At 40.5% G+C, this 25,964-nt stretch overlaps 1 protein-coding gene across 3 annotated transcripts in view; it reads left to right on the forward strand.

Annotated features, from left to right (window-relative positions):
• Nucleotides 1-2,239: 2,239 nt before the first annotated feature.
• Nucleotides 2,240-25,964, forward strand: part of cntfr (ciliary neurotrophic factor receptor) — a 362,323-nt gene continuing 338,598 nt past the window's right edge. For 2 of the 3 annotated variants that reach the window (XR_005943514.1, XM_041191309.1), the window contains exon 1: nucleotides 2,240-2,372. The gene's annotated coding sequence lies outside the window, so the exon portion shown is untranslated. Of the gene's footprint in view, nucleotides 2,373-3,181; nucleotides 3,283-25,964 lie in introns of those variants that run through there. The other variant, XM_041191328.1, reaches the window with a different exon arrangement.

Below are 25,964 nucleotides of genomic sequence, written 5' to 3' on the forward strand. Positions count from 1 at the left end.
AAGAAAAGGCCAAGAACTCATAATACAGTTGAAGCCACTCAGGACCTGAACGTCCTTTTTCCCTACTCATTTCATTCCTTTTTCATCCTCGAGCTCTTGTGAGAACAGTTAATCAAGGTGGAACAAAATTCCTCTGGTAACTTTCTTTAAAATCCTATCCATGTGACAATTCTTTAGATATCAGTCTAGACAGTGTCAGGAGACTATTTGATCATGGGATGCATCACAGATAAACCAAACACTATCCACACCTCAATATTCTTGTACTTTGCAGCACGATAAATAGTGATCCAAAGCAGGATGATATTTTTCTCCCTTCTTAGCGCAGAGGTGATTAGGTCATCTGTCGCATCTCCACTCCTGCCTCAGTCAAGATTGGGTAACTCAGCACATGCCTGCTGTAATACCTGGGACTTCACTATTCTGCATGGCTCGCTTGTCTACTCTGCAACATGTTTACCCGTCAAGGAAATCCTTATATCTTTTAATGCATTCGTTTTAGGACTTTCTTTGAGCAATACAGTTACGAATGGGAAAGAAAGCAAAATTGTAAAAAGGATTGCATTCACACAAGCATATGCAAAGAGGAGTAGATAATATGAGAGAGACCAGTATTATTGTAAAGCCTGGAAGCGGTATTTACCGTATTACCACTCTGAGCATCAATTACACGTTTGAGTTTTAATAGTTCTCCTGTTAGTAATTTAGCTTGGAGAATTTCTTTAATGATCAGCACATTAAATACACAAAATGCTGCCAAACTTCAAGTATGCTTTTAAAGTCTAATCACTTTTGCGTGAAATACGATTTCTTAAGTGTTTTCTGCTATTACTGTTTATATTGAATAGCTGAGTGAATGATTAAATGCAGTATAAAGATTTGCAAATTGGCTGTTTCATTCTGAAGATTAAAAATCCCCAGCCAAGCATAGCATTTCTTGGCAAAATGGCTGTACATTTATCAGATTCAAGTGCACCAACAGTGGGTAGGAGAAAAATTCTAATTGTGTGCTATTTTCAGCTATCCTACGGAAATGTTACTGACCCTGGAAAAACTTGCAATTATAATAATAATACAGAGCAAAAATCTTCCTACGACAATCACAAATATTAATGCCAGGAGCTAGGAATTAGGACTAGGAACTAATTTTCTCTCTGATCCATCCAGGTACTTCATCCCAGTTTTATTGAGTTTTTAGAGAAACCTATAGGTGAAGGATTAAGCAGACCTCCAGTAAAGTTGAAAAGAGCAGTTGAGAAAATGAAACAAAGGGAGAAGAGAAAAGAAGAAAGGGTAAAATAAAGGATCTGTCAACTGTTTCAGAACATTGGAACATCTTTGTAGTGCTTAACAGTATCTACGAAGTTGGTTTTGCTTTTTGAATCTGTTTTGAAAGCCAGACTACGTCACATCAAGCTAATGCCTTATTTTTCTTATAATTCTACAGCTGATAGTTAAATGTGTGCTAAACTTTGTAAGGAAAGTCAGTCAAAGGTCTATGGAACAAAGCTGTTTAAAAGAATGTCAAATTTTAAGGCAGTTCAAATAAACAGCAATCTTAACTATTTTGAGCAAATGAATACAGCAGCTGTGTGGGAAAATGGAGAAGTCATAGAAAAATAGATATCATTTCCATATTTTTGGCTTGAGCATAAATATATATATATATATATACATGCATATACATAATCTCCCCATGCTTGTCAGCTGAGACAGCAGATAGTGCATTCTGAATGAGGTGGCAGGATCAGAGCTCAATTAGGATAAAGAGCCTCAGAAGAGCCTCATGTTTTATGCAGAGACTCGAGGACCTTTGTTTGTATTGATTTGTTAATGTGTACTGTGTGTTTAGCTGCTGTGCTTTAGAAACCGGCTTTGAGCTTGCATTCCAAGCGAAGAGGGTTAAAGAGAGAAATAAACACACACAAAGAAATAAACTTAAGACTTCCCCAATCAATTAAACTTCTAACACCAACAACCCCACCCACTGTCAAAAAAACCCTTACATTTCCTATAAAATTCTATAACCTTGGAAAAGCAGAGACATATTTGTAATATGTGTACTTGAAGAAAAGATATTTTATCTTCCGCTGCTTGACTGGAGACCGAGCTCTGGGAGGTTTGGCAGACACCAGTGATTCTTTTTTCCAGAAAGCTACACTTCCCCAAACATTGGCTAGGGGGTGCAAGGCTCGTCTGATAATTTATTCTGCCCATCACAAATGACTGCCTGGTCACATGGTAAGGCTCTGGAGTTTAAAAGTGCTTTAATCTGCATCCAGTGCAGAGCAGCTGGTGGCAAAGTAGCAATAATCTGGCAACACTGGCAACTTTCTCTTCTGCTGAGGGGTGCTACTGTGAGAGCGTTTTCAGTAAGTAAAATAAAATGACAACAAGCTTTAATGTGCTGCTTATTTTTTTTTCCTTTATGGGTGCAGTGTACTATATTAAAAATACAATGTTGTCTTAGAAATGCATTCACTTAAATACTTATGATTTTCTTCTTTGCCTGTATGTTTGCTGGTAAGACGTGGGGAGTTTAGTGGAAAAAGCAAAAGGAAATTTGAAATAATGAGGATGAAAGATGTTTCACTGGATTGTCATGAAATGTGCGGGTGTGGTTGAAGCTGTATTGCTGGGTGAAAGTGAAGAAAGCACTGCACTGCTAGACAATTAGCTCGGATTCTCTCATCTTTTTTTGTAGTGCTGGTCTTGTGTTTAGGGGTCACAGAAGCTGGTGACCCAGTGTCAGCAGTTCTGCATGGAAGCTATTATGCATTCCTGATTGATTAGATTTAGCGGAAATCCTCTTGCTTTTTCCTCTTTTTTTTCTCTCTCTCTGCTAGTGCTCTATTACTTCCAAAAACCTTCAGATCAAGGGACTGCTTGGCTTATCACTGCTAGCTGCTAATTGCTAATCTTCCAATGCTGTTTATTAGTAGGGCACGACCGTTAGTCAGTTTGAAGAAAGCTTTTAAGCAAATATAAATGCACACTGAAGGGGAATTTTTAAATCCAGCTGCCAACAGCTTTAGAGTATCCTGTTTTCTTTATTTCTCCAAACATGATGCTTTTAGATTCAGGAGTGGGTGGACTGAAGGCTAAGTGTTGAAACTAGGATTCAGTGCATTTTGAGATGGAGAAACTTCAGGAACTGTCTGTCCCTTTGGACTGACCCATTTATTTTCCGGTAGAGTCAGAGGCCTTCCTGGATGCTGCAGAGCTATCATTTAATAGGAATGACAACCCATTTATTCAATTGTTTTGTGGAAAAATCTACAGGTAATTTATTGTGTGCTATATTTTTAATGGGAACCATAGTTCAAAATGGGATAACATAATATGAGTCACACTGTTTCACTAATTCACTGCAATCATCTGCATCGGCAGGTGTTTATGAGAAAAATGTCATATTGTCTATAACATTCATTTAAAGTTTGAAAGCAACAAAAATGACCCTCTGGATAGGAGATCTGTAAATGAATATTTTTTTTAATGAAATGTCTCAAGTACAACTGAGAAAACCTTTTTTGTCCCTAAGGAACACCACAACCTATAAGTGAGAAAAGTGTCTCCTTTATGTTGTAATCAGGCAAACAGTTTTAATCATGTGCCAAAGGACAATGTTGTCTCAAAAATATTTGTGCCATATATACTGGTATAGGCTTTTCATGTGTCTTGGATTGTTTGAGATTTTTTTATGCTACGAAAATGATATTGAGTTTGATCCCAAATGATTCCTGACAATGTTTGTCTGAAATCCTGTCCTCTATGTGACGTGAATTATTTGAGCAGTTTATAAGCGCAATTATTTTGCAGCTGGCTGCAACATGAAGGTTAACAAGAAGGTTGTTGTGAGAAGTGGGAAAGACTGAGGTTTCTCTGGATGTGTCAATGGGGGACTGTGAGGAAGCCTGTTTGCATGGCTGAAAGAAGGGCAGCTTGGAGTGGGACGTACTCCATAAATGAGTTGCAAGGTGGATTGCAGCACAAAATATGTCACAAATATTTAATATGAATGGCTACATTTCAATTTGAATTTATTGCAGTTACAATACTTTTTGAAGTTATGTGCATGCCTTCTGTTTTGTGTTTGAATATAAAGGGAAGAAGCTTTTGTCCAAAAACTGCATCTGATGTTGTCTTCGTTTCCTTGCTGTAATTACCTAGGATCCTAATCTTTGGCTTCAGTCCCTTGCACAATGCAAATGTTCCCCAAGCGTGAACTCAGCAACCTCTCACCATGATACTTGCTCAGCACAGTTTCCGAAGGCACATAGTAGAAAAACCTAAGTTTTTAATATTCTACAATGTGACGATTCATTGTAGAAAAAGGACCTTCAGAACTTGGTGATTATTCTCTATTGATGTATGCTCCAGAGACACTAAAACAAAATGATATGGCATCATTTGCTGCCTAATGACACTTGTATCTTGTGCCTTGACCTTTTATTTGAGGCTCCCTCTCAAATAGAGAAACCATATTAAATCTCACTCTTGAGTAAATTGCTGAAGCATGCAAATGTGGTTCTTGCAATTTGCATTAAAAAGAAGCTGCATTTAGCCAAATATAATTTTTACCGAATTAAATCTTATTGTGCTGATCAGCTGAGGAAGAGATTCTTGTGATTGGTGAATAAATTGAACAGGACAAGGCGTAAATGATTAGGAGAACAGGAATTTCACCTCAACATTGATTTTAAGCTGAAGGATTTCTTAATGTTGCTTAAGTTTGCAATCACTTTTTCCCCCATTCTCATCTCTGTTCCTGCCAGAAAAAGCAGACTGGGCAAGCAGCTCCCATGACTTTGCCAGTGCAGGTCTAAAGATATGGATCTTGCCACACTCGGGTGGGGGGAGAGAATGACAAAGCAAGCAGCCATGGTTTAACTTCATTGAACCCATTTGCAAGAGGTGCACATAACCTTACATTGTCATGAAGAGCAGCCATTGTGGTTAAAAATACTGGGAATATAATGCTTCTGATTTTAATGCAGCTCAAAGTTTCAAACAGTTGTAATGCATCTGGACAGAATCAACTGATGCTGTCTGGACCAAATATTTTTCCCTGATTAACTTCATTAAATTATATTAAAATTCCATAATCATGGTTAATTTTGTGAAGCTTTTATATAGTTGAGCACAGAGAGCAGTTGGGAAATGCCACAGGAGGAGAGAGACTGCCTACCTTTGTCTCACATATCCAAAATGCAGGTTCAGTCTCCAAATAGTGAAATAATCCAGAACTAATTGACTATCACATTTTTTATTTTATAATATATTAATTCCTTTCTTCTGCTTATAGAAGCAATGGAAAACAATTAAAATGAAAATAGATTGGTGTATGTCTGATGGCAATGCCCTGGGTGACAAGAAGACAAACTGATCAGTTAGAGAATTGATGTGTAAATTTGGCTGTAGGAAAATTCTTGGTTCTTCCACAGTGCTGACCACCTTGATAAACGCCAAACTGCTTTTGAAATACTGCAGATTAAAAATGTCTTGTACTTAGCTTTATAATTTTTATCAAAGATAATTATCATATTTGTCAGAGCAAATGCTGTGCCATCATCAAAGGATAGAGTAAAATGCTGAAATTATTCCATCAAAGTGTGGAGTTGGGAGATCGATTGATTGTGATCAAACACAGATAACAGACTGAAAACTCTATGCACAACCAAAATAGAATTCTCTAAATGCTTTCAGATGACTATAAGTGGCTAGTTAATTAGCCAATTAAGGAGAAATCTGAGACCAGAAGAGGTGAAAACAATGGCTTTCAACCCAAATTATTAACGCCTTTTTTTAATTAAACATACAAATATTTTGTATGATAGTTATTTTCCACTCTTGCACCATGTAATTTAATACCCACCAGCTCTGTAAGACATAGTTAAAATCAAATCTTCTTCCTTCCCACTGCTGATTAGGTCTTGGAGATTGACATGCACAGGCACAATGTCTAGGTTAGTTGCTCTCCACTTATCTTCATCAAGAAAAGCAGTCATTTCCTTCAGTAAATTCTGAGTTCTCGAGAATGCATCCTATGGTTTACTTCTCATCTTTCTACCTCCTTCATCCAGCAGAGGGGATGGTGAGCTAACAGATTGCATCAGTGTCACTTTGTGATCTGCCAGCAGAACTTGCAATTCAGGGCCAGCAAGTAAATTCCTGATTATTGCAATACTGCCTGTGCCATGCCCTTCCACTGTATGTTTCCACCCGCCCCCCCCACCTCAGATGAGGACAGGCTGGAGTTGGGGGCCATCACCCCCCCCCCCACCCCAAAACAGAGAAGGCAGTAATGGAGATGGGCTGATGCCAAGCTAATCAGGTTAGAAGGCCTGTCTCCGCTTGTGGGTACATCAATCCAGTTCTATAGATGAGTGAGGCCTCCTAACTCTCAACCCCTAACCCTTCACCCCACCCCTCCATATCCTTGCAATCCCCATGACTACTCACCCACTCCCAAACCAAAGTCTTTAATTCCCATACCTACTCACCCATCTTCATGCCTGCTCACCTGCCCCTTTACCCCATGCCCACTCACCAGTAAGGGCAATTGGGGATGGGCAACAAATGGTGACGTAGCCAGCGATGCCCACATCCTGTGAAAGAATTTTTAAAAATACACTACAGAACTCTTGAGCCCAATATTTTAATAAAAATTGGGAAATCTTTGAGATCCTCATGAACTGTCAAAATAAATGAAGGATCAGTCAAAAATATAATCCTAGTGGTCCTAAAACTGTCAAGGTAAATAAACACACAGTCCCCTTCACAGCTTTATCAACGACCCCTGCTGAGCAGGATGCATTAGTGGAATTTGGAACTCTGCAAAGCATGCATATTGGGATTCCATTGCACAACTGTGTAACCAAAGCCTCAAGAGCTGAATACATTAAAACTTTTGAAGTCACTAAAATACTTCAGCCATCTTTTCAAGCTTAAAAATAGGGGAACAGATGTCTGAGCTGCCTTTCTATTAAAATATTAAATCACAGGGGACAACAACACTGTCAAATCTGAATATCACTGCTGTTCAATGCAGAAGAGCACTTTATCCATTGGAAATGTACTTTAATGTAAATGATGGCTTTTCCAGATCCTCAATGCTGGTCAATTTGATGGCCACTATCTTTTTTTAAGAACAAAACTGTTTCATTAATTACTGTATTAAAACCATATTTAATTGATACAGGATTACATATGACCTGTAAAGATGTCAATACCTTTGGAACTTACCTGTCAAAAGGTTCCTGACTCCAAAATAGGGATTCCCCCAGGTCATGACACCTCTCAGCTGGGGTGAACCACTCCATGAAAATGGTGGGGAGTTTGAAACGTGCACTCCCACAATGGAGCCAGCAAGGTGCTGTGTGTAGGTTCGTGACCCACTCACTCTGCCGAGCTGATCAAAATAGGCTGGGACCTCCAAGTGCAGGACCTGCATGCCTCCATTTCCATCCACCTGACATGGAAATTCCAGCTCCATTCCACATAACAGAATATGAGAGCAAATGACCAAAATTTGATCGAGGTATATTTTTTGAACATAAGTACTGCTGAAAAGAGAGACCTATTGCTGAAGCTTTTTGTCTCATACTGATCAGGACAAACACAAATGCCAAATTTCAAATGATCACAGTTTGACATTTCAAGAAAAAAGGGTACAGATTGGTCGACTTTGGTCAAGTTGTTGCCATGGAGAAAGTAATGGGGAACCATAGGCTCCACAAGCTCCTGGATAATTTATATAAAAAAAAAGGTGCAAGGCTAGAACATATTCCTATTGTTTGCAGGGAATGGGTCCCTGCATATGAAAGTATGTCCCATCTAGCAAGGGACAAAGACTGGGACCTGAATATTCATGGGTGCATGACATTTTAGGAAGGACAGGTAGCCAGGGAAAGGTAGAGGAAAAGCTCCGTTAATTCAGGATGACATTGGTACAAAAGAGAGAAATGACCTTAGTTCTGGGGATCAAAATGTCAAATCACTTTGGGTACAGATGAGGAATTCTAAAGGTAAGAAGTCACTAGTGGGAATGGTTTATAGGCCCCCTATCTGCCCCATTGTGGGAGTGCCCAAAGATGAGTAGCAGGCCAGGAGACTTGACAGATTATAAGGTACACCGAAGAATCGTTAATATGGAAGGGAAAAATTACGAGAGAAAGCTAGCTCGAAATAGAAAAATGGATAGTAAGAGTTTCTACAGGTATTTAAAAAGAAGAGTAAGTAAAGTGAGCGTTGGTTGTCTAGAGTGAATTAATAATAGGAATTAAGAAAATAGCAGATTAACTGAACAGGCATATTGTATCTGTCATCAGAGGATACAAATAATAACACCCCAGAAATAATTGTAAATCAGGAGGTAAAATGGAGGGAGGAATTTAAAAGAATCAGCAGGAGTAGGGTGAAAATTATTAGAACAAAAAGGTGACAAGTCTTCAGGTCCTGGTGGACTTCATCTTAGGGTCTTAAGAGAAGTGGCTGCTGAGATAGTAAATGCATTGGTTTTAATTTTCCAAAATTCCTTAGATTCTGGAAAAGTTCAATCAGATTGGAGAGTAGTGAATGTGACACCTTTTTCAAGAAAGGAGGGAGACAAAGCAGGAAACTACAGGCCAGTGAGCTTAACATTTGTCACGGGGGAAATTGCTGGAACCTATTATACAGGGAACATAGAAAATCTCAATGTAATCGGGCAGAGTCAGCATGTTTTTGTGAAAGGGAAATCAAGTTTGGAAATCCTGTTTGACTAAGTTGAGGAAGTAACCAGAAATTTGGATAAAGAAGAACTTGTGGATGTGCTGTACTTAAATTTCCAGAAGGCCTTTGACAAAGTGCCATGTCAAAGGTTACTACACAAAATAAAAGCTCATGGTGCAGGGGGTAACATATATTAGCGTAGATAGAGGATTGGTTAGCTAACAGGAAACAATAAGTATAAATGGATCTTTTTTAGGTTGGCAAGATGTGATAGTGGCCACAGGGATCAATGCTGGGGCCTCAACTATTTGCAATTTATATCAATAGTTTGGATGAAGAGACCAAATTAATGGTTGCTAAATTTGCTGATGACACAAAGATAGGTATATAGAAAAGTGAAGTTGTGAAGAGGGCATAAGGCCACTGCCAGGGGGCATAGGTTGTGAGTGGGCAAATATTTGGCAAATGGTATATAATGTGGGAAAATGTGAACTTGTCCACTTTGGCAAGAAAAATGAAAAAACAGCATATTATTTAAATGGAAAAGAATTACAGAGCTCTGTGGTACAGAGTGATTTAGGTGTCCGGGTGCATAAATCAAGAAAAGTTAGTGTGCAGGTGCAGCAAGTGATTAGGCAATCAAATGGAATCTTGTCATTTGTTGCAAGAGGAATAGAATGTAAAAGTAGGGATGTTTTGCTACATTTCTACTGGGCATTGGTAGAACCATAGAACACTACAGCACAGAAAACAGGCCATTCGGCCCTTCTAGTCTGTGCCGAAATATTATTCCGCTAGTCCCATTGACCTGCACCTAGTCCATAACCCTCTAGACCTCTCTCATCCATGTATCTATCTAATTTATTCTTAAAACTTAAGAGTGAGCCCGCATTTACCATGTCAGATGGTAGATCGTTCACCACTCTGAGTGAAGAAGTTCCCCCTAATGTTCCCCCTAAACTTTACCCCTTTCACCCTAAAGCCATGTCCTCTCATGTTTATTTCTCCTAATCTAAGTGGAAAGAGCCTACTCACATTTACTCTGTCTATACCCCTCATAATTTCATAAACCTCTATCATATCTCCCCTCATTCTTCTACACTCCAAGGAATAAAGTCCTAACCTGTTTAATCTTTCCCTGTAACTCAACTCCTTAAGACCCAGCAACATCCTAGTAAATCTTCTCTGCAGTCTCTCCAATCTTACTGATATCCTTCCTGTAGTTAGGTGACCAGAACTGCACTCCAAAGTTGGCCTCACCAATGTCTTTTAAAACCTCACCATAACATCCCAACTCCTATACTCAATACTTTGATTTATGAAGGCCAGTATGCCAAAAGCTTTCTTTACAACCTTGTCTACTTGTGACGCCACTTTCAGGGAACTATGTATCTGAACTCCCAGATCCCTTTGTTGCTCCACACTCCTCAGTGCCCTATCCTTTACTGTGTATGTCCTACCTTGGTTTGACCTTCCAAAATGTAACACCTCACACTTTTCTGCATTAAATTCCATCTGCCATTTTCTGGCCCATTTTTCCAGTTGGTCCAGAACCCTCTGCAAGCTTTGAAAGCCTTCCTCGCTGTCCACAACGCCTCCAATCTTAGTGTCATCAGCAAACTTGCTGATCCAATTCACCACATTAGCATCCAAATCATTGATATAGACAACAAACAACAATGGTCCCAGCACAGATCCCTGAGGCACACCACTAGTCACAGACCTCCAGTCTGAGAAGCAATCATCCACTACCACTCTCTATCTTCTCCCACACAGCCAATTTCGAATCCAGTTTACAACCTCTCCATGGATACCATGTGTCTGAACCTTCTGAACTAACTTCCCATGTGGGACCTTGTCAAAGGCCTTACTAAAGTCCATGTAGACAACATCCACAGTCTTTCCTTCATCTACTTTCTTGGTAACCTCCTCGAAAAACTCTACAAGGTTCGTTAAACATGACCTACCACGCACAAAGCCATGCTGATTATTCTTAATCAGCCCTTGGCTGTCCAGATAATTATATATCCAATCTCTCATAACACCTTCCAATAATTTATCTACTACTGCCGTAAGGCTCACTGGCCTGTAATTACCTGATTTACTTTTGGAGCCTTTTTTAAACAACGGAACAACATGAGCTACCCTCCAATCCTCCGTGGCTAAGGACATTTTAAATATTTCTGCCAGGGCCCCTGCAATTTCTACACTAGTCTCCCTCGAGGTCCGAGGGAATATCATGTCAAGCCCGGGGGATTTATCTACCTTTATTCGCTGTAAGGCAGCAAGCACCTCCTCCTCTTTAATCCCTATATGTTCCATGAAACTACTGCTTGTTTCCCTACCTTCCTTACACTATGCCAGTTTCCTCAGTAAATACTGATGCAAAAAAACTGTTTAAGATCTCCCCCATCTCGTGAGGCTCCACACATAGACGACCACTCTGATCTTCAAGGGGACCAATTGTGTCCCTTACTATCCTTTCACTCTTAATATACTTGTAGAAATCCTTTGGGTTAACATTATTTCCAAAGCAACCTCATGTCGTCTTTTTGCCTTCCTGATTTCGTTTTTTAGTATTTTTTTACATTTTCTGTACTCTACAAGTACCTCATTTGCTCCTTGTTGCCTATACCTGCTATACACCTCTCTCTTCTTCTTAACTAGATCGCCAATATCCCTTGAAAACCAAGGTTCCCTATGCCTGTTAATTTTGCCTTTAATCCTGACAGGAACATGCAATCTCTGCACTCTCAAAATTTCACCTTTGAATGCCTTCCACTTACTGAACACATCCTTGCCAGAAAACAACTTATGCCAAGCCACTCTTCCTAGATCGTTTCTCATTTCCACAAAATTGGCCTTTCTCCAATTTAGAATCTCAACTTGAGGACCAGACCTATCCTTATCCATAATTAGCTTAAAACTAATGACATTGTGGTCACTGGACCCAAAATGTTTGCCTACACATACTTCTGTCACCTGACCTGTCTAGTTCCCTAATAGGAGATCAAGTATTGCATCCTCTCTCATTGGTACCTCTATATATTGATTTAGAAAACTTTCCTGAACACATTTAATAAACTCTAACCCATCCAGCCCTTTTACAGTATGGGAATCCCAGTCAATAGTTGGAAAGTTAAAATCTCCTCCTATCACAACTTTCTGTTTCTTACATTGGTCTGCTATCTCTCTATAGATTTGCTCCTCCAATTCTCTCTGACTATTGGGCAGTCTATAATACAACCCTATTAGTGTGGTCACACCTTTCCCATTCCTCATCTCCACGCATATGGCCTCTGTAAATGAGCCCTTCGGGCTGTCCTGCTTACACACAGCTGTGATATTTTCCCAGACTAGTAATGCCACTCCTCTCCCTTTCATCCCTCCCCCTCTATCATGTCTGAAACAACGGAACCCCGGAACATTGAGCTGCCAGTCCTGGCCCTCCTGCAACCAAGTCTCACTAATAGCAATAATGTTGTAATCTCACATGCCAATCCACACCCTGAGCTCATCTGCCTTTCCAACACTGCTCCTTGCATTGAAATAGATGCACCTGAGAACATTTCTATCACATATGGTCCCTAGATTTCTGTCTCTACATGCATTCCTCGCTTGACCTTTTATTCTCCTCCACCTCACTCTCTGCTCTAACACTCTGGTTCCCCTCCCCCTGCAAATCTAGTTTAAACCCCCTGGAGCAGCACTAGCAAACCTACCCGCAAGGATGTTAGTCCCCCTCCAGTTCAGGTGCAAACCGTCCCGTTGGAACAGGTCCCACCTTCCCTGGAACAGAGCCCAATTGTCAAGAAACATGAAGCCCTCCCTCCTGCACCATCTCCTTAGCCACATATTTAGTTGCATTATCCTCCTATTTCTAGCCTCACTAGCACATGGCACGGGTGTCACTCCTGAGATTGTAACCCTGGAGTTCCTGTCCTTCAACTTAGCACCTAACTCCCTAAACTCTCTTTGCAGGACCTCCTCCTCCTTCCTATCCACATCATTGGTCCCTACATGGACCACGACATCTGGCTGCTCACCCTCCCTCCTGAGAATACTGAGAACTCGATCCGAGATATTGCGGACCCTGGCACCAGGGAGGCAACAGACCATCGGTCATTCTCGATCTCTCCCACAGAACCTCCTATCTGTCCCCCTAACTATCGAATCCCCTATCAATACTGCTCTCCTCTTTTCCCTCCCACCTTTCTGAGCTGAGGGTCCAGCCTCGGTGCCAGAGACGCGACCACTACAACTTGTCCCTGGTAGGTCGTCCCCACCAACAGTATCCAAAACGGTATACCTATTGTTGATGGGAACGGCCACAAGGGTGCTCTGCTCTTTCTGTCTATTCCCCTTCCCTCTCCTGACATTCACCCAGCTGCCTGCCTTCTGACTTTTAGGGGTGACTGTCTCCCTGAAACTCCTGTCATTACTACCTTTGCCTCCCGAATGATCCGAAGTTCATCCAACTCCAGCTCTCTAACTCGGCTTCTCAGGAGCTGCAGCTGAATGCACCTTTTGCAGGTGTAGTCATCAGGGACAATTGTGCTGTCCATGACTTCCCACATGCTGCCTTCGGAGGACTCGACTGTCCCAACTGCTGCCTCCATTACCTATTCCTAATTTACTTAAAGGACTTTACCCGGCCCTACCCCACCGGGAGCAAACTCGTCCCCAGCCTCTGCTCGCCGAAGCCTCTTGAGCCAAAGCCTCAAAGTTCCACTCCTTCACTGGGCCACTGACACACTGGCCGCTCCTGTTCAGCTTCCCCTCCTTTTATTTTCAATCTCCACGCTCTTTTTCAACTGACTTGCCTTCAAGATCCGCGCTCTTTTTCAAATGTTGAGTGCAAGAGTCCTTATCCTTGATTCCCTCCTGAGTCGTGGTGACTGCGCTGACTTCTTCCAGAATGCTTCAGTCACTTTTCACCAGCGCCCTCTATTGGATGGTGAGACCACATCTAGAGTACTATCTACAGTTTTGGTCTCTTTGTTTAAGAAAGAATATAAATGTGATGAAGCAGTTCAAAGAAGGTTTACTCAACTGCCCCATCCTTGTATCAGTTATCATATGAGGAAAGGTTGGACAGGTGAGGTCTCTATCCATTGGAGTTTAGACTCTGAGGCAATCTTATTGAAACATATAAGATCCTGAGAGGACTTGACAGGATGGATGCTGAAAGGATGTTTCCCCTTGTGGGAGAGACAAGAACTAGGGGACACAGTTTAAAAATAAGGGATCTCCCTTTTAAGACGGAGAGAAGAACTTTTTTTGTCTCACAAGGTCGTGAATCTTTGGAACTCCCTTCCCTGGAGAGCGGTGGAAACAGGGTTAGTGACTATTTTAGAGGTAGGTATATTCTTGCATACTAACCAGGAGCAGGAGTAGGCCACTCGGCCCTTCAAGTCTGCTCCACCATTTAATAAGATCATGGCTGATCTGACTGTAGCCTACCCCCAATAACCTTTCACCCCCTGTTAATCAAGAATCTATCCAGCTCTGCCTTAGAAATATTCAAAGATCTTGCCTCCACTGCCTTTTTGAGGAAGAGTTCCAAAGACTCTCAACCCCCTGAGAAGGAAAATTTCTCCTCAACTCTGTCTTAAATGAGCAACCCCTTATTTTTAAACCATTCTAGATTCTCCCACAAGAGGAAACAACATCCTCCCTGTCAACACCCCTCAGGAACTTTTAAAGGTTTTGATCAAGTCACCTCTTACTCTTTTAAGCAGCCTAAACTGTCCAACCTTTCCACATAAGGCAACCTGTCCATTCTTGGAATTAGCTTAGTAAACCTTCTCTGAGCTGCTTCTAACGAATTTGCATCTTTTCCTTTAAATAAGGAGATTAATATTGTACACAGTACTCCAGATGTGGTCTCATCAGTGCTCTGTACAACTGAAGCATAACCTGCCTGCTTTGGTGTTCAATTCCCCTCACACTAAATGATAACATTCTATTAGCTTTCCTAATTACCTGCTATACCTCCATACTAGCCTTTTGTGATTCATGCATTAGGACACCCAAGTCCCTCTGAATCAGAGCTCTGCATTCGCGCACCATTTAGATAACATGCTGCTTTTTTATTCTTCCAGACAAAAGACTAATGAGGGAGTCTAAAGTTATCCGGGTAGGCAGAATGTGGAGTTGAGGCCATAATCATATCAGCCATAATCTTTTTCAGTGGTGGAGCAGGCTCAAGGGGCCAAATGGCCTACTCCTGCTTGTAATTGGTATTTTTGTATAGAAATAAGCCACATTATAAGCTCAACTGATTATCTTAAATTTGTTGTTAGTATAGCTATAAGCACGTTCGATTGTTCAAGTCCTGCTTAATCGCAGATTCACATCTGACAAGAGACATTTTGTTTTGGGTTTCGCAAGCATAGCCTATCACAAACAACCAATAGCATACACACCTAGCATCACATCAGCACTAATTCATGTGTGTGGTAGGCAATCATCTTTTTGGACTGACGGTTGATCCTGTTACTGGAAAATAATACTTGTGTAGCCAATGCATAGTAGCAGTGTGAAACGGCTTGCTTCAGCTGCTCACGTTTTGAGATACTTTGCCTTTCCAGGGTAAACTGAGGTAGACTGGGCTAACGTGTTCTCCACTATTGTCTTGTGAAGGCAGGCTTACTGTAGACAATATACATATTAGGATTCATCTAGCTCCGTGAACTATAAGATTGGCCTCATCAGCAATCTTGTAAGTAGGGCCCCTTCCCTTGCAATCTTGATGCAGAAACAAAGCACATCTAAACTATTCTGTAGGAGAGTGGCCACCCTGACTAGACCATTGTTCACTGTGTATTGCAAATGGGCCATTTGCCCAGCCTACCGCAAGTTGTCCTGGAAAGGCAAAGTATCAAAAATTTGAACAACTAGTTAAGCAAACTTTCAAACTGCTACAATGCACTGGCTATACACGTGGTATTCTCCACTAACAAGATGCTGCCATCAGTCCAATAGCTAGCCTACCTCACACTTGAACAACGTTATGTATGAATTTCAGTGCTGATGCAATGCTAGATACATAGGGTGCACATCTCTGTGATTGGGTAATTAAATCAAACAGCTCTGTCGAGTCATACAGACTTGAAACGTTATCTCATTCTCTCACTCTCGATGCTGCCAGACTTGCTGAGTTTTTCCAGCATTTTCTGTTTTTATTTCAAACAGCATGTTCCTTCATTGGCTCACAATTGGCAGAATACTGACCGTACTCAACCAGTCTGCACTTGCAAAGCCCAAAACAAAATATCTACTCTTAAAATATATTTTTTACTTGTTCATGGGATGTGGATGCCACTGGCTAGGCTAGCATTTATTTCCCATCCCTAATTGCCCTTGTTTAGAAGGCATTCAAGAGCCAACTACATTGCTGAGAGTCTGGAATTACATGTAGGCCAGACTAGGTAAGGATGGCAGATTTCCTTCCCTAAAGCACAGTAGTGAACCACATAGGTGTTTACAACCTTGGCAATGGTTTCATGGTTATCAATAGACTTAGTTCCAGATTTTTATTGAATTCAAATTTTACTATGTTGCCATGGTGAGATTCAAGTCCAGGTTCCCAGTGACCCCTTGGGTCACCCGAATACCACTATGCCACCACCTCCCCAAGAATATGATTCTGCAATTTGGGCAGAATTGACTGAACAATTCTCTGTGCATTAATAGCTACACTAACAACCAGTTTAAGATAATCAGTCAAGCTTATAATGTGGCTTATTTACACTTGCTAGAGATGACATACGTTCTTAAGCAGGGACCTATTCTCTGCAAATAAAAGGAATACATTCAAGCATTGCATTTTTTGAGTAACCTGTAAACTTGTGGAACGTATAGTTTCCCATTGCTTTCTCCATGGTACTGCCTTGAGCCAATTGGAGTTGACTTGCCAACCAACCAGAACCTTTCTTTTTCTCCTGTAGTGTAAATTGTTGTGCTTGACTGATTATCTTAAACTGATTGTTAGTGTAGCTATTAATGCACAGAGAATTGTTCAGTCAATTCTGCCCAAATTGCAGAATCATATTCTTGGGGAGGTGGTGGCATAGTGATATTCAGGTGACCCAAGGTAATGCACTGGGGATCTGGACTTGAATCTCCCCATGGCAAAATAGTAAAATTTGAATTCAATGAAATTTGGCATTCTTGTGTTTGTCCTGATGACACGACAAAGCTTCAGCAACATGTCTCTCTTTTCAGTAATACTCAGGTAGAGATTAAGGAATGTCTTGGAGGGAAAGTGAGGTAGAGAGTTGAAGTTTTAGGGAGAGCATTCCAGAACTTGGGATCAAGGTAACTGATGATATGGCAGCCAATAGTGGAGCAATTAAATTGTGGATGCATATGAAGCCAAAATTGGAGAAACACCAAGGCTGGGAGAGCTAAATGAAAAAGAAGGGGCCAGACCATGAGGGATTTGAAATCGAGGATGGAAATTTTAATGTAGAAGTACTGCTGGAACAGCAGCAAATGTAGGTCAATAGGCACAAGAATAATGGGTGAACCAGACTTCTTGTGAGTTAGGATACAAGCAGCAAAGTTTTGGTTAATAGTTGGTGATTAGAATAAGGGATGCATTGGAATAGTCAAGACTAGAGATAACAAAAAGGCATGGATAAGTTACCTTGAAATAGTTCTTTAATGCACAAAAGGAAAAAACATGTCATATTGGTAATCAAGAGTAAAACTAAAGTCAGCAATCCAAAATTGACATTTTGAATCCATGAGACAAATGTGCACACAGAAGGTAGGTTATTCAGCCTATCGTATCTGCACCAGCTGTCCAAATGAGCATTTATCACCTAGTGCCATTGCCCTGCCTTCTCCCTGTACCCTTGCACATTGTTTCTATTTAAATAGTCATCTAATGCCCTCTTGAATGCCTTGATTGAACCTGTCTCCACCACACTTCCAGGCAGTGTATGCCAGACCTGAACCATTTGCTGTGAAATTTTTTTCTGACGTCACATTTGCTTCCTTTGAAAATCACTTTAAATCTGTGCCCCTTTGTTCTTGATCCCTTTGAGTGGGAACAACTTCTCCTTATCTACTTTGCCCAGCCCCTCATGATTTTGAACATCTCTATCAAATCTCGTCTTAGCCTTCTCTCCAAGGAGAACAGGCCCAACCTCTCCAAACTATCTTTGTAACTGAAGTTTCTCATCACTGGAACCATTCTTGTAAAACTCTTCTGCACGCTCTTTCCAATGTGTTCACATCCTTCCTATAGTGTGAAGCCCTGAACTCTAACAATATTCCAGCTGACGTCTAATGAGGAGTGTTTTATATAAATTCACCATAACCTCCCTGCTCTTGTACCCTGTGCCCCTAATTAATAAAGCCCAGGATATTATATGACACCCTAGTCACATTCCTCTTGGTATTGAGATTCAAGATTCATTGCACTCATACTGTTTGGCTTTTTTTGTTCCTCCAAACTGTCATAAGTGTTACATCCCTCAGATTTCCTTTCCTCCTGCACCCACCTCCTTTTAAAGCCCAAGCTTAGCTTCACTTCACTGTGATTCTTCTTAATCTTTTCTTTCCTATAGTATTCAAACATGGCTAAGGCCCTTCACCCATACTTGCCAACAATGAACAATAAGCATCAATTGGCTGTGCTATGGTACAAAGAACAAAGAAAAGTACAGCACAGGAAACAGGCCCTTTGGCCCTCCAAGCTTACGCCGATCATATTGCCCGTCAAGTAAAACATTTTGCACTTCCGGGGTCCGTATCCCTCTATTCCCATCCTATTCATGTATTTGTCAAGCTGCCTCTTAAACAACACTATCGTACCTGCTTCCACCACCTCCTCTGGCAGTGAATTCCAGACACTCACTACTCTCTGCGTAAAAAAACTTGCCCCGCACATCTCCTCTATAGTTTTTTCCTCTCACCTTAAATCTATGTCCCCTAGTAATTGACTCTTCCACCCTGGGAAAAAGCTTCTGACTATCTACTCTGTCCATGCCACTCATAATTTTGTAAACTTCTATCAAGTCACCCCTCAATCTCCGTCACTCTAGTGAAAACAATCCGAGTTTCTCCAACCTCTCCTCATAGCTAATAACCAGGCAGCATCCTGGTAAACCTCCTCTGCATTCTCTCCAATACCTCCATATCCTTCTGGTAATGTGGTGACCAGAATTGCAGGCAATATTCCAAGTGTGGCCTAATCAAGGTTCTGTACAGCTGTAGCATGACTTCCCAGCTTTTACACTCAATACCCCCGCCAATGAAGGCAAGCATGCCATATGCCTTCCTGACTACCTTATCAAGATGCCTAACATCTCCTCCTCTTTTTTGATCTCAACATGATCCAGGCTATCTACACACTCTTCCCTTGACAAATTAACCGCTAAGTCCTTCTCTTTGGTGAATACTGATGAGAAGTATTCATTTAGTATCTCTCCCATTTCTTCTGACTCCACGCACAGATTCCCACATCTGTCCCTGAGTGGGCCTATCCTTTCCCTGGCTGCCGTCTTGCTTTTTACATATGTATAAAAGGCCTTGGGATTTTCCTTAATCCTGGTTGCCAGTGACTTTTCATGACCCCCTTTAGCCCTCCTGATTCCTTGCTTAAGTTTCTTTCTACTTTCTTTGTATTTTCCACAGGCTTCATCTGTTCCCAGCCTTCTAGCCCTTACTAGTGCTTCCCTTTTATTTTTGACTAATCTCACAATATCCTTCGTTATCCAAGGTTCCTGAAACTTGCCATGCTTATCCTTCATCCTAGCAGGAACATGCTGGTCCTGAATTCTTACGAACTGCTGTTTGAAAGCCCCCCACTCGTCAGTTGTTGATTTGCCCTCAAACATCCGCCTCCAGTCTAGATTCCTCAGTTCCTGCCTAATATTGTTATAATTAGCCTTCCCCCAATTAAGCACCTTTATAAGTAATACTGCATGTTCACATGGAAAGGGGTGATGGTAATGCATGCCAATGATAATTATCTTTTTAGGTCTTGGGTATTTTTGACTTACATGTTTCAAGTTCCTCTTCTAGAGGAGCCAGCTCATTTGTGTTCTCAAGAATGCTTTTATTTGCCTTGATATCTGTGTGAAATTCATAGTCCATCCAGTAAAACAAACTAAGAACCTTTCTTAAAGGATTCTTTCAGCCATTGGCTCTATCCCATGCCTCTGATATCCTCATTATCTTCAGAAGTGAAAAAATGAGGTTAAAATAAAACTTATGAAGTAGGAAAAGGACTAGACCATATGACCCATAAAGCCTGCTCTACCATCCAATATGATAATGGCTGGTCTTCAGCCTCAATTTAACTTCTCTGCTTGCTCCCCACCACCCTTATTTCCCCAAGAGACCAAAAATTTGTCTATTTCAGCCTTAAATATACTCTTATAATGAAGCAGAAATTATTCTTATTTTAGTCCTAAATGCTTGACTCCTTAATCTAAGACTATCTTTATGTTCTAGATTCCTCAGCAAGGGGAAAAATACTTCCCCAGCATCTACCCTGTCAAGCATCTTGCATATTTCATTGATCACCTCTCAGTCTCCTAAACTCCAGAGAGAATGGGCCCAGTTTACTCAGCATCTCATAAGGCAACCCTCTCATCCCAGGAACCAGTCTAGTGAGTCTTTGCTGCTCCACTTCCAATGTAAGTCCATCCCTCCTTAATTATGGAGACCAACATTGCGTACAGTACTCCAGTTATGACCTCACCAAAACACTGTACAATAGATGCATATTGTTCATTGTTGGCGAGTATGGGTGAAAAGGGTCTTAGCCATGGTTGAATACTATAGGAAAGAAAAGATTAAGAAGAATCGCAGTGAAGTGAAGCTAAGCTTGGGCTTTAAAAGGAGGTGGGTGCAGGAGGAAAGGAAGTCTGAGGGATGTAACACTTATAACAGTTTTTGTGGAACAAAAAAAGCCAAACCGTATGAGTGCAATGAATCTTGAATCTCAACACCAAGACGAATGTGACCAGGGTGTCATATAGTATTCTGGGCTTTATTAATAGGGGCACAGGGTACAAGAGCAGGGAGGTTATGGTGAATTTATATAAAGCACTCCTCATTAGACCTCAGCTGGAATATTGTGTAGAGTCTTTATTCTTGGACTCCTATCCCATGCAATAAAGGTCACTCCATATGCCTGTCTAATTGCTTGCTGTCCCTGCATGCTAACTTCCTATGCCCATTATACAAGTACACCCAAGTCTCTTTGATGCCAACATTTAGAAATTTCTCACTTTTTAATAAAAAAAATTCTTTTTTTATTCTCCTCAGCAAAGTGAATAACCTCTCACTTCCTCACATGGTAGTCCATCTTCCACCTTCTTGGTAACTCCCTTTTAAGTTTTTTGCTGCTTCTTTTGTGTCCACCCCTCAGGTTGCATTTCCATCCAGCTTTGTATCATAAGCAAGCTTGGATACTCTTGGTCTCATCATCTAAGTCATTAATATAGATTGCAAATAGCTGAAGACCCAAAATTGATCCTTGTGGCAATCTCAGTTATTCTGCTGACTTGAAAATGTGCCATTTATCCCTATTCTTTGCTTCCATCTGTAAACCAATCCTCTATCCATGCTAATATATCACCCACAACTCCTGAACCTTTATCTTGTATATCAACCTTTTTTTGTGTGGCACCTTTATCAAATGCCTTTTTGAAAATCAAAATACGCTATCTGCTGGATAGCCTTTATCTATACTACTTAATCCTCCAAAACTCTAATAAATTTGTTAAACATTGTTGCCCTTTTGTAAAACTATATTGACTTTGATTTTCTAAGTGCATTGTTAAGACGTGATTAATAATGGGTTCCAACATTTCCCCTACTGACTGACTGGCTATTTTCTCTTTCCGTCCTTTTTTGAGAGAGGTGTTACATTTGCTAACTTCCAATCTGCTGGATTAGAGCTTTAAATTATGATGATAAAAAAAGTTAAACACTAATGAAACAAGTGTATAGTAAAAGACAACACATTATGCACATTAGTTGATAAACATGAGAAGACAATATTAATATTTAACAAATTATTCTAAACCCAGTGCTAAAACTAGGACTGTGGTTCCTTTGATTCTTTGCTTATTAATGGCAAAGTTATCTGACTTTCTTCAGAGATTCCAGTCAGATGACTCCAATGTATTGCTCCATCATGCGGACCATGACACTCTGTATAATACTTGGTCTGTGTGCAATCAGCAGATTTCCATCTGGGCAATGATGGAGGTGCATCAACCAACGTCCGAACCAGTGGGCCAGGAAGAGGAGAAAAAAATCACTGAAATAACCTTCTGCAAGTGTAGGTGACTTGATATTGGGTGAAAAGAGTAGCTGTGTCCTATCTTACCAATGCACACTTGTCAAGGCTTAACATATGAAAAATTACCATTGGACAAGCTAGTGATGGACCAATATTGTCAGTGGGATCATAACTTGGAAAAGAGGGGATAAAAGAGGAACCAGTAAAGCAGCAGAAATCGGCTTTTCCCTACAGGTAGAGAGGAAAAATGATTATACAGTGAATCACTTCTGTGCTATTGTCTCTCACTTTCTAATGGTTAATTATTTCAACAGTAGACTGGAAGTCAGTCAGCTCCTATTCTATTGACTGCGGTAAAGGTTGTGGTACAAGACATTGTTATTTTGGTATACTTAAGTCCTAGGGCAGAATTTTATGGCCCCTCCCGCCAGTGCGATGTTCTGGTCCTGCTAAAGTCAATGGACTTTTGAACAGCCTGCTGCATTTTACAGCCATGCCCCCACCACAACAGGGCTGTAAAATTGAAGGGTCATGAGGACTTGAAACGTCAACTCTTTTCTTCGCCGTGCTGCCAGACCTGCTGAGTTTTTCCAGGTAATTCTGTTTTTGTTTTGGATTTCCAGCATCCGCAGTTTTTTTGTTTTTATCTCTGTAAAATTCCGTCCACAGCACAGATGCACTGCAAGGCTACTGAATAGATTTAGAAGGGAAAAAGTTCTTCAGCTTGCTACTTTCCAAAAACCAACTGTACTGCCCTCGTTAAAGTATCTACCTTAAGTTCAGTACCCTGGCTTCAACAAAGTACCCTTCCTGATATGATAACTTAATCCAGCTGTTGATCACACTTTAAATACTAAGAAGTGAAAGGCTACTTCCCTGTGTAGGATGGCCAGGATAACCTCTATCAAAAACTAACATAGCTGATTGTGGTTTTCAGAACACTCTTCATATTTTTACCATATTAAACAAGCAGTTTTGAGTTAAATGCTGCATAGAAATTGATAGTCAATGTGCATCTGAACAAAGAAATATGTCTGCTATTCATCATACGATGATAGGTTGATTGATGCATTTGGTGGTATGATGAACAACTGATATCACAAACCAGAGGTGACTAACTGCTTCCAGGTTGGAGCAGATTTCAGTATCTCTTGCTGTACTTCGTGACAAGAGAAACACTCTCATCTGACTGATCAGAAAAATTACCAGCTAAGTTTCAAATCCTTCCAGATAACTTTAATGAGGCCATGTTGCTTTTTTTGGGGCAGTGTGCTCATTGTTCAAATCTGCCAGCTCTGAAAACTCAGTTTCAAAGTGGTCCAGGATGTCTACCAGAAGCATTCCTGGTCTACTTATGCAGTCGGCTCAATGCACATAATAATGATGCAGTTTTGATAGGAATGCTTGCATTTAAGAAGAATACTTTTAACTATTAGATGAGTGGTAAATCTAAGCAAATAGTTATCTCTCTGGGTGTGTGAATTTTGTAACTAGCACTATAACTCTAAATTGATCATTAATAAAGCCAGTCAAACATCAGGAGTATTTTATTACTATAATACCAACTCTGAACTACACAAGTGAATAATAATTCAGTTCTTCAATCTTACTTTACCTGTTAATTTTGATGTTTTAACATTAATTATTTTTTCTACCTAATAATTTCTGTACTCTTTTGATGCTGTTTTAGAAGGAATAAAAAAGTTAACTAAAATTGGTGGAAATACACAGCATGTTTGTAGGAGTGTTATGTTTTGCGACTGTCTCTTTAGGGTAAGATAGGAGTGAAAGGGATCATATGACCTGCTCTGCATTCAGCTGACACCAAGCCTGAATGCCTGGTTAGTAAAAGTTAAGGGGGGAGGGGTGGGGGAAAGGGTTGTTTTTACTGGGAAGCAGGTGCAAGTTTTTAACATCAATAAACAATGGTCAGAGCAGCTATACTAATGGTGGATAGACTAAGTCTCAGAGCTAGACCTGCATCATAAGCAGAGAAAATGCTGGCTCTGTTGGTTACCATGTGAAACTCTGGTGGGTGATCATGTTCCGATTGAAGAAACTAAGTTTTTGAGGATTTAAACAAAACTGGAAGATTCAACTAGCTTTGGCTGAAGGGAAGAATCTCCAATTCATCTCTTATCATGAAAGTGAGCTCTTGGGTTAGGAGTTAATTGGATGGTAAAGGAAGCAAGCCTTCGGGAGCTAAGAATCGCCTTGGACTGGTTCTTGGAGAATGAATTGCCACTCCAAGGGACAAACAATAGAAAGGGATTTTGTCATTTTAGAAGTTAATTGGGAACTGTTCTATAGTTTAGAATATACCCTGACTACTGAAAGTGTTTAGTTAATGTTGCTTTTAACTTTGTTACACTTGATGTGTGATCCTTTCAGTCAGTGGAAGTTTGTATTTCTTTTTAAAGGTCTCTAAGGGGATTATGTTCATTTTACAAATTGTTATTTTGCCTCAATGTTAGCATGTCATTTCTCTCAGAACTGATATTTTGATTTCAAATTTTCAGCTTTTGCAGATTTCTTTTCAATATTCTTTCACATTTATCAATGTTTGTTTCCTCCGCCTCAATTAAAAACCAGCTATAATGGCTGAAATCCCCAATTGAAATCCAAACATTTGAAGATTGACATGGTTGTAGCAAATAAAATCTCTGAAATGTAACAAAACCATCAAACTGAACTGCCAATGAGAGGGTATAGTCATCAACATGTTATTTTCCTAGCACAAAGGACTGATGGCCTGATTATTATCATTAGCATTTTGGAGTAGTGTTATGATCTCCATAGAGACTAATACTTTTTTAAAGTTGCACTTCCAGTTAAAAGGTGAACCAATGACACAAGATTTCATGTTTTGAGATGTTTACTGTAACAAACAAACTAGATGTACTTTTGACTAAACACTATTTTTCTAGGCAACTTATACTTTAAACCACAGAACAGAACTTTTAACAGAACCACAAAAGCACCATCAGGCATGCATTACACAGTCCATTTAAGTAGATATTCAATTCTCCTGGAATCAGACCAATGTGATTCTTGCTCCTAAGCGTTTACTTATCGTTTTCCTTTTCCAGCCTGGTAACATTTGATCTCAGAACATGTCTTTCACAGTGAGCCCCCACCTCCCCTCTCCCCCTTCCCTGAAGATTCTAAGCAAATCTTCCAGCTTTGTTTAACACCTCGTGAATTTGGTCCAAACATCTGATTTTTGTCTTTTCTCCTATTCAAACAGAGAGGGTTACAGTTTTCTGTTCCTGCTTTAGGGATCACATTGAGGTTATGTTGATGTGCCGAAGTCTTAATTTCACTTACGATACCAACCATGTCAAATGGATGAGCCAATGGTGGGGAATCCCTATATTAGGAATTCCTACTTCATTAGTACATCAGCCTAGAGGTTGATATGCCATCAGATGAGATGTATTGGCTTGCACAAGGAAATAAACTGCAGGAACTCAGTTTGATAAGTGGTAATGTTGAACTTTCTTTTTCCATTTAATGGAAAGTGAGTAACCCTGACAATGCCAGCACATGTTCCCCATCCCTAATTGCCCTTGAAGATGGTGGTGAGCCACCTTCTTGAACAGCTGCAGTCAGTCCATCTAGTGTAGCCAAACCCACAGTGCTGTTAGGGACAAAGTTCCAGGATTTTGACCTAGTGACAGTGAAGGAACGGCAATATAGTTCCATGTCAGGATGCTATGTTGCTTAGAGGGAAACTTTCAGGTGGTGGTGTTCGCATATGCCTGCTGTTCTTGTCTTTCTAGGTGGTAGAGGTCATGTGTTTGGAAGGTGCTGTCAAAGGAGGCTTGGTAAGTTGCCGCAGCGCATCTTGTATATGGTAAACACTACTGCCACTGTGCAGCAGTGGTAGAGGGAGTGAATGTTTAAGGTAGTGGATGGGGCGCGAATCAAGCAGGCTGTTGTTCTGGATGGTGTCGAGCTTCTTGAGTGTTGTTGGAGC

This window comes from Carcharodon carcharias, chromosome 1 (assembly GCF_017639515.1).
Source record: "Carcharodon carcharias isolate sCarCar2 chromosome 1, sCarCar2.pri, whole genome shotgun sequence".
NCBI classification, from domain to species: domain Eukaryota; kingdom Metazoa; phylum Chordata; class Chondrichthyes; order Lamniformes; family Lamnidae; genus Carcharodon; species Carcharodon carcharias.